This window comes from Lathyrus oleraceus, chromosome 1 (genome assembly GCF_024323335.1).
Source record: "Lathyrus oleraceus cultivar Zhongwan6 chromosome 1, CAAS_Psat_ZW6_1.0, whole genome shotgun sequence".
In the NCBI taxonomy this organism is placed as follows: Eukaryota; Viridiplantae; Streptophyta; class Magnoliopsida; order Fabales; family Fabaceae; genus Lathyrus; species Lathyrus oleraceus.
Window position 1 is genome coordinate 463616998 of NC_066579.1, and position 6000 is coordinate 463622997.

Consider the following 6000-nt stretch of genomic DNA (forward strand, 5'->3'; position numbering starts at 1 on the left):
GGTCGACTAGTCCCCTGCAAAAAGAACACGTCCAAATGCAAATAACACAGAACTGTCAAAAGGCGATTGAGCAACAAATAGTAAACAATGACATAAAGTTAAATGACATAGCTAATATTACCTGAATTCCTGCATGGCTGTTAAGGTAAAAATCAAATTCCCTAGGGTGACAAATGCTGGTGTCTACCACGGTTCCTTTGACAATTTAGAACAACAAAATCAGCAAAAAGTAATAAATTCAAATGATAATATATACCAGCTGCGTTGAGAAATATATTGAAAAAACCTGGCATAATATTTCCACTTCTATCGGTCTCTTTGGGGTTGACAGGAAAGAGACGGGTGTGATGTCTCTTTTGGACCACTACAAAAGTAACTTTAGGTAGATACCCATCCTCTATTGAGACACAAGCCTGATGAAAAAAAATTAAAAATTAAATGCAGAGAATTTAGTGGTGTATTTTATGAACGACAAAGCAACAAGAAATCAACTTTGAGAAGTCCTAAATTCTGCCTACAATACAGGGCTGCAAAGTTAATGCAACAAAAAACAGAGTGTTTCTGTGTTCACCGTGTACAGCAGCAGTATTCTGCTTCAACAAATTTTCCTTCCTCATCCTTGAGAAATTTGTTGGACAAAAAGGATCGAAATCCTCGGAGTCTTTTTCCGGCCAATTGAATATGTAACACCCTTCTAAAATACCCCAATATTTAATTAAACAACAAAACATAATTCAGAGTAAATATGCAATTAAGGGTGTCACACTTGACACTTCACACCATGTTCCAATTTAACTCGTCATGCTCATTTATTCATCAAAATAAACATTTGCATAATTCGCAGCGGATAGAAATTAACAACAACATGCAAAACATGTAACACATTACATGTAAGGTTATTCAACAACCAAACCGAAAACAAGGCAAAACATCCCGTCCCGATGTTACATCTACCAGAGCATGACTCACTAAGGAACTACACTAGACTCCAAGGACTAGCTTCTACTCAATCACTGCACGTTACCTGAAACATAGTTGTAAGGGTGAGTTCCTCAATCGATATAATAAGTATTATAAAATATCATGTAATGCTAAGTAAATGAACACATCTCATCACCCTAATCATATCACACATTCAGTAACGGCAACATCAACTCATACTCATAATCATGCTCAACATAAACATCAAAACACACGTATAATATTGGAACACATCCATTCATATTATACACAATACATACATTATGCAATGAGACTCCATGCATGCGGTACCGACTATTCGTGAACATATAGTTCAACCTCACCGATCAAATCCAGATATGGCTACCAAGCTCACTAGTCCCACTCATTTGAGACCTAGTGACTCACATCACTAATTCCTCACCATGGGAATTATCTACCACCCCAAGGGCCATGCTATGCACGCTAAATCACCTAGCATGCAAACATCAACAACAATCCACAATAACTCATCACTAATTCCTCACCATGGGAATTAGCTACCACCATAAAGGCCACAATATGCAAGCTAAATCACTTAGTCATGCAAACATCAACAATCATCCACAATGGACATATGCTCACACTCTAAGCCATAACTGTAACACCCCGATAATAATATGATAATTATTTAAATTAAGTTAATAATATATTTATTAATTTAATTAGATAATTGGATTATTATTATTATTATTATTTTGGAATTATTATTATTATTATTATTGGAATAATAATTATTGGAAAATATATAAGTTAGAATTTAGAAAAATCCCATTTTTGGTAAAAAGGTTATTTTCACGTGAAAAGGAAAAAGAGACAGAAAAGGGAAAAGGGCAAAAAGCCAGAGAACGAAGGTTGAAGGAAGGAAAAGCTTGGAGCTCAGAGATTTGCCGGATTAACTCAGGTAAGGGGGGTTTATCATCGATTAATGGGTATTATGGGATAAAATGTAATGGGTAGTGATAGACCATGGATTTTTGACTCTGATTTGAATGATGCATGCTGAAATTTGTGAAATATTTGATGAACGAATCTGGATGATAATTGACGAAAACTCGTAGGAATTAGAGATAATAAGGTTAGCGATTTGAGAGGATGAAAGTGTATGATCTGTAATTGATAAAACGAACGAACATGTATGAAAATTGGACTGAAGAAGGTTGGGATTGTAGAGATCTCGTAGCAGAGCAAAAGCCATTGCAGATCTGGAAATTCTGGTTTCTGGTCATACGCGTATGGCACTAGGCAATACGCGTATGAGATGGCTGGTACGCGTATGGGCAGAGGCCTTACGCGTATGAGCGAAAAAGATGATATTTTGAACGTAGATTCGTCTCTGTTGGTACGCGTATGAGGATGTGGTACGCGTAGCATACGCGTATGGGAGTGGGCGATACGCGTATGGGTTGGGCGAAGAAATGCGCCATACGCGTATGGACATAGGCAATACGCGTATGGGCAGAATTGTGGGTTTTCTGAACTGTTGCTGTGCAGTTTTTGGTTGTTTAGGCTGAGTGATGTACTTAGCTGAGGTATGATGTTGTAGGGATCATTTCCCGCTATTTTTGAATAGTATAGGTATTAGTAGAGTGTGCTAATACTATGATTGATTATGTGGCATGATATGATATACTTTTGTTGATGATATGTGATGGTATACATGATGATGTGAATGTATGCATTTGTGAATAGACCGTTTTATGGCTTAGAGTGTGAGCATACGTCTATTCTTGTGTGGTTGTTGTTGTTGCATTGCTAGTTGATTAGCATGCATATTGTGGCCCATTGGGGTGGTAGCTAATTCCCATGGTGAGGAATTAGTGAGTAAATCATTTTGATTGTTGTTGATGTTTGCATGCTAGGTGATTAGCGTGCATAGCATGGCCCATTTGGGGTGGTACCTAATTCCCATGGTGAGGAATTAGTGAGTGAGTCACTATGTCTCAAATGAGTGGGACTAGTGAGCTTGGTAGCCGTGCCTGGATTTGGACGGTGAGGTTGAACTATATGTTCACAAAGTAGTCGGTACCGCATGCATGGAGTCTCATTGCATAATATATGTATGGCGTATAATATGAATGGATGTATTCCAATATTATACGTGTGTTTGTGTTGATGTTGAGCATTATGTTGAGTTGATGTGCTGTACTGAATGTATGTTTGGATTAGGGTGATGAAATGTGTTAAAATTACTTAGCATTACATAATGTTTTATAATGCTTATTATATTGATTGAGGAACTCACCCTTACAACTGTTTTTCAGGTAACGAGCAGTGATTGAGTAGGAGCTAGTACTTGGAGTCTAGAGTAGTTCCTTAGTGGGTCATGCTCTGATAGATGTAGCATCGGGACGGGATGTTTTACTTGTTTTCATTGATGGTTGTTGAATGAGCTTACATGTATTGTGTTACATGTTTTGTATTGATATTGGATTTTTATTCCGCTGCGAATTATGCAAATGTTTTATTTGATTAAATAAATGAGCATGACAGGATAATTTGGAACATGGTGTGAGAATGTTGTGTGACACCCTTCGGGGCATAATTACTCTGATTGATATTTTTATTATTTTAATTAAATATTTGGGGTATTTAGAAGGGTGTTACATTAGTGGTATCAGAGCATAGTCGGTCGAGTCGAGTCGTAATTATTCTGTTCCCCTGTACGGGATAGGTGTTGTGTAACCCTATCAATACTTATTGTTTGGTTTGTTTGGGTTTTCAGAGTAGAAATGGCTGGAAGAGGTAGAGATGATGCTGCGATTGCTGAGGCTCTGGGTATGCTAGCTGGAGTACTTGGAGGGAATCCGAATGTGGTGGGAATGGGAGCTGCTCGTCAACTGAGTGAGTTCCAGAAGAATAATCCTCCAATGTTCAAGGGAGCATACGACCCAGATGGTGCTCAGAAGTGGTTGAAGGAGATTGAGAGAATCTTCAGAGTGACTGAGTGTGCCGATAATCAGAAGGTCAGGTTCGGTACGCATATGCTGTCAGAGGAAGCTGATGATTGGTGGGTTGCTACCCGCACTGAGTTGGAAACTGCTGGGAATGCTGAGGTTACTTGGGCAGTGTTCAGAGAGAGATTTCTGAGGAAGTACTTTCCAGAGGATGTCAGAGGAAAGAAAGAAATAGAATTCTTGGAATTGAAACAGGGCAATCGGTCTGTGACTGAATATGCTGCTAAGTTCACAGAGCTGTCGAAGTATTACACTCCCTATAATGAGGCTGCTGGGGAATTTTCAAAGTGTGTGAAGTTTGAGAACGGGTTACGTCCCGAGATCAAGCAGGCTATTGGGTATCAGCGGATCAGAGTGTTTTCTGATTTGGTGGACTGTTGCAGAATTTTTGAACAGGATTCCAAGGCTAGAGCAGAGAGCTATCAGCAAAGGGTTGATAGGAAAGGCAAGAATCAGAATGATCGTGGGAAACCGTATGCAGCTGGCAAAGGTTTCCAGAGACAGAGTGGGATGAAGAGGCCTAGTGGGGGAGACTCCAGTGCCCCTGCTAAGTGTTACAGATGTGGTCAGGCTGGGCATCGTATCCATGAGTGTACCAGTAATGAGAAGAAGTGTTTCAAATGTGGAAAAGGTGGTCATTTGGCTGCAGATTGCCGGTTGAAGACTGTGACTTGCTTCAACTGTGGAGAGGTGGGTCATATCAGTCCACAGTGTCCTAAGCCAAAGAAAGAGAATCAGTCAGGAGGCAAGGTTTTTGCTTTATCAGGTTCTGAGACTTTTGCAGATGATCGCTTGATCCGAGGTACGTGTTATATTAATGGCTTTCCTCTTGTAGCTATTATTGACACAGGTGCGACTCATTCTTTTATATCTTTGGATTGTGCTGTGAAACTTAAGTTAGAGATATCTGAGATGCATGGAAGTATGGTGATTGATACTCCTGCGAAGGGTTCAGTGACTACTACTTCGGTTTGTTTGAGTTGTCCTTTGAGTATTTTTGGTAGAGACTTTGGGTTAGACCTTGTATGTCTTCCACTAGTACAGATTGATGTTATTCTGGGTATGAATTGGTTGGTGTTTAACCGAGTCTATATCAACTGTTTTGATAAGACTGTGATATTTCCTGAGATTGGGGAGGGAAAGAGTTTGTTTCTATCAGCAAGGCAGGTGAATGAGGCGGTAATAGATGGGGCAGAGTTGTTTATGCTGTTAGCGACTTTGGAGGCTAAAGATAAATTGGTGATTGGAGATCTAGCAGTGGTGTGTGATTTTCCTGATGTGTTTCCTGAAGAAGTGAATGAATTACCGCCAGAGCGTGAAGTTGAGTTCTCGATTGATTTGGTACCTGGTACTAAACCGATATCGATGGCTCCGTATCGTATGTCTGCTGTTGAATTAACTGAATTGAAGAGTCAGTTGGAAGATCTGTTGGATAAGAAATTTATTCGCCCGAGTGTGTCACCGTGGGGTGCACCAGTGTTGTTGGTTAAGAAGAAAGAAGGTACTATGAGGTTGTGTGTGGATTACAGACAACTGAATAAAGTGACGATCAAGAATCGGTATCCTTTGCCGAGGATTGATGATTTGATGGATCAATTGGTTGGTGCAAGTGTGTTCAGCAAGATAGATTTGAGATCTGGGTATCATCAGATACGTGTGAAAACTGAGGATATTCAGAAGACTGCTTTCAGAACAAGGTATGGACATTATGAGTATTCTGTAATGCCTTTTGGTGTGACTAATGCGCCTGGAGTATTTATGGAGTATATGAATAGGATTTTCCATCCGTACCTAGATCAGTTTGTTGTGGTGTTTATTGATGACATTTTGGTGTATTCGAAATCTGAAGAAGAGCATGCTGAGCATTTGAGAGTGGTTTTAGAAGTCCTACGAGAAAAGAAGTTATTTGCTAAACTCTCTAAATGTGAATTTTGGTTAGAAGAGGTTAGTTTTCTTGGTCATGTGATTTCAAGAGGTGGTGTTGCTGTTGATCCGTCTAAGATAGAAGCGGTATCTAAGTGGGAAGCTCCGAAGTCTGTTGTTG